Here is a 4,116-nt window from a genome sequence, read left to right as displayed (position 1 = left end):
TTCACAGAAAAAAATGTTTAATTAATTGATAAATTTAAATATTTTGTGAAATTTAAAAACTTGTATTCTATCAACAAAATTTTCACGGTTGTCGATCATTTTTTTGGACTTAGATAATATTTTTTTCTGTATCGAATATAAAATCAATAACTTTTTTGCAAATATTTAATTGAAAACAATTAATTTTAACAATATTCATAGATCAAGAGATTACAGTTGACCTTCTGCCCTCCGTTGATGACTATATTTTAAAACAATTAAATTTACCACTAGGCGAGCAAATCAAATTCGAAATAATTTAAAAATCTTATTAGCAATACCAATTTGCAAGAATCTTCAGTTGAGGTTAAGCTTTAATAATTAATTATTACTATTCATTTCGAGGTTATATGTTATTATTTTACACTGCCAAAAATTTTTTTATACAGAAATTTTAGATTGAAAATTTCATGCGTTTTCCTTAATTAATTTTAGGATTACAATAAATTTCAATACTTAATCGAATTTATTATCACAGAAACAAAGTCACCAGCGTGAATTTAGTGCGTCTAGTCTTTCGCTTGCTCCAACAGAAATAATTTCCACTTCCTTCGTGGATGAAATAAATACTCCATTCAATGGTAATTTGTTTATACTCGTTCTAATTTTAAAAAAGAGTATTGATATTACTTAAGTCATCTGCTATGCGCATTAGACGATCCACGGCCTGCTGATTTGGATTCTGATCGGAGTGATGAGAGTCCTATCCCCCAAAATCCGCAAGAAAATCAGACCTATTTTCTTTAGTGAATCGATGGTATTACCCCATAATTTTACTTATACTTTTAACAGTTAATTTAAGACTTAGCGTTGAGTCCGTAAATTTGATACCTTTAAATTTACCTAATAAAAGCAAAATTTTTCATTTGAGAAATTTTTTGCTTTACTTTAGATAGTCATAATATGCGTGATTTATTTATTTTATTGATTATTAATTTTTCACTGTATGTTATCAATAGACGTTAGAAGAACTTTTAAAAAAATCCAGCTTTGGTAAAAGAGTTCTTGCTTCATATAAAAAAAATCCAAAACGTAAAAAAAATTATGAAGGCCTCACTGAACACGATCGGAATAAACTCGTCGACATAATTATTGATGATGAAATTAAAACTAGCCTTGACAAATGGTTAGTAAATCAAATTATATTTTTGTGTCAATTAACATTCATTTTTTCTTTACTTAAGAGATAAAATGTAAAGCACTCAAAAAAATCAAAAAACGCTTTCCAAAGATCTTAAAAGTTTAGAGATTTCAAAAATTCATTGCTATGAATATTTTTAGACCATTTGAATTTGAATATAGCAAGAAGTTGCATATAGGGCCTTAAGTTTTAACTATCTTTTAGGTTTTTTTTGAGTAAAGTTTGCCTTTTAATTCGATTCGAATTCTCGTAAATTTTGTAATTTTTGCAGCATATCAGGAAAACGTTTTATAGAAATAGCTAACGCCATTGTAGAGCTTTTTCCCAAAGAAAACAAGGTTCGTTAGAGTCTTATATTTTTTAAGAACAAATATATTTGTTTGAAGTCTAATAAGATTGTTCAATAAAACTTTGAATTAATTGTATCAATAGTTGACGTACATTTTTATCACTGAGAATGGACAGTTTGTAGCTGGCCATGGCAAATTATATCGACGATGGTCAAATACGAGACGGGAAATGATTAAGCTTGGTTTGATTTCCATTAACAAAAATAAGCGTAAGAGAAATGAAGGTAATAAGAAAATTTCGTAAAAAAAGTTTAAGATTGTATTGTAATTATTAAGAAAATTTTACACAGAAAAAATTATTTGATGTATATAACCTTTCTTGATTAAGGAAATGTTCTAATCAATCAAACAAATTATGGTGAAATCATAATTTTTGATATTCAGGAAAAAGATTTTTTGTGTTATGAACTAGTATTTTGGCTTCAAGTAACCTTAGGTCTTCCAGTGAATTTTTAAATTTTCTCGGTTGAAATAAATCTTTTCTTTCTGTGTACAAAATATCCGATCCATATTTTAATTATAAATATTTTTATTGTTATTTTAAAAATTAATAAAAATTTTTTTTTACTATAGATATCGAAACTGAGGAAAGTGAAAATGATGGTTCGACTATAACTTTAGAATCTTTGAAAGACCTTGATGTACCTTTAGATGAATTTTTTAGTACTTTGGAAAGCTACTTTCGAGGAAAGAAGAAATCTTTTACAAAACAATGATTTTGATATTTATAACTATTTGTCTGAATTTTTCGCTTTCAAAGATGATAGGGGCTATTTATTGGTATGCCCAATACGTTACTATTGTTAATTTAACTTAAGATAATTTATTAATGTGAAATTAAGAAAATTAATGAAATTGCTCGGTATTTTTAAACTTTTGCGGTTTATTAGGTCAGAGCTTTCCATATTATATCTATTTTTATATAATTGAGCTTAGTAATAGATCTTTGAAAAAATTAAAAAATTTATAAAATTTACAAAAAATTTTTATTTATTTAAAAACACTTTCAAAAACTATTCAACAAAGATATATACTTTTCGAATAAATTAACCGATTTATATGTGACTTATGTTTTCAATGCAATTTTTTGAGAAATACATTTCATTAGTTTATGACGTATTAATAAATACATTAATAATTAGCGATAGAAATTTTTATAGTCGTATTCACTTTATTTGATAAAAAAATATTTTTTTCAATGTAAATATGATTAAAAAAGTAACAAGTAAACAGAATAATAAAAATTTCCCTCTAGACATTTTTCAATAGAAATAAAATAAGTCAATTGATTTAAAAGAAAAAATTTGGTATATAATCTTAAAGACCTTAAATTTATTAAATCAAGCGAAAAAGTTCTTGAATAATTTAAAATCAACTCATACTAAATACAAATTGTTTTTTCGAATTTTTTTTTTTGTTTTATTTGATAGAAACATATTCGTGAAAATTATTTTCTTAGTTTTATATTCTTTAGCTCAAATCAACCTAATTTGTTTATTATAAAACGTACAAAATATCTTGGACATATTTTAATTTAAAAGAAATTTTTGAATAGAATAATGTTTCTGTTAAAATAATTATTCTTTCTTTCTGTTTATTTTTTTTTTCTTCGACTCTTGCTCTAATGAATGGAAGTAATTTATATTAAAAAATATAATTTTTTAGCTTAAACAAGATTTTGATACTTTATATCCTGATCGAGACCAGATTGCAACGGAAAATTGGAGAAAAGTGGAACAATTTTTATATAAAAAATTGATCGATAGTGATATTTTTGATGATTCTGTTACTGACATAAGTGAAAGTAAGTTTACATAGAATCGATTTATCTCAAATAAGCTGTAAAATTAAAAGGTCGTAAAATTTATTATTTTATATAATTTTCTTTATTTATTTAGACGAAAAAACGGCGTTTATTTTAACTCATTTGGCCTTATTATTTGGTGTTTGTAATGCAATCCAAAATAAAAAAATTATTAAACATTTTCGTCCAACTCACGAAGAAATGCAAAGAGGATTTGTATTACAAGTATCAGTAAGTTTATTGTTAATGATATTTATTTAACAAAAATTTTAGCGAATCTCTACTTGAATGTTCATGCAGAAGTTAATTTAGCAAAATTGAAAAGTTGAACATGAATTGAACGAAAATCTCTCTGATTGCGAAATATTTTCTGGTTCAATTTTATTCTATTGGAAAGCTTATCTATTCGATTCAAGAAAATTAATTTAAGTTTTACAAAATTCTTTTTTTTGTTCCAATCTGTTCTCTACAATAAATTTGATGTTTCTTTATATTAATTTGAGAGTAAAAATAACCAATTGATTTTCAGATAATATTTGTTTTATATGCTTTGGTTTTAGGAAAAATGAATGATCAGAAAAATTTCTTCTGTTGAACATTCGACTTGACATTTACGTGATTTCAGGTTTTATTTTATTTATATATATATATATATATTTATAATAAAATTAAAATTTTTCATAGGTTGTTGGAAATATTGAAGCAATAGTCAAAAGAAGAGTCGATAAGCTTGCTCAATATAAGTGTACTTTACAACCATTCATTGTTGTTGTGGGTCCAAT

General features: G+C 24.8%; 1 long non-coding RNA gene across 1 annotated transcript; it reads left to right on the top strand.

The window, feature by feature from the left end:
* Positions 1–786: 786 nt before the first annotated feature.
* Positions 787–2,188, top strand: LOC123265930. Its single transcript, XR_006509701.1, has 4 exons — positions 787–1,165; positions 1,452–1,518; positions 1,613–1,754; positions 2,104–2,188. It is a non-coding gene; the product is annotated as an uncharacterized LOC123265930 (long non-coding RNA).
* Positions 2,189–4,116: the final 1,928 nt, after the last annotated feature.

This window comes from Cotesia glomerata, linkage group LG1, assembly GCF_020080835.1.
Source record: "Cotesia glomerata isolate CgM1 linkage group LG1, MPM_Cglom_v2.3, whole genome shotgun sequence".
Lineage (NCBI taxonomy): Eukaryota > Metazoa > Arthropoda > Insecta > Hymenoptera > Braconidae > Cotesia > Cotesia glomerata.
The sequence above is the reverse complement of the archived record's forward strand: the minus strand, read 5'-3'. Positions and strand labels throughout refer to the sequence as shown.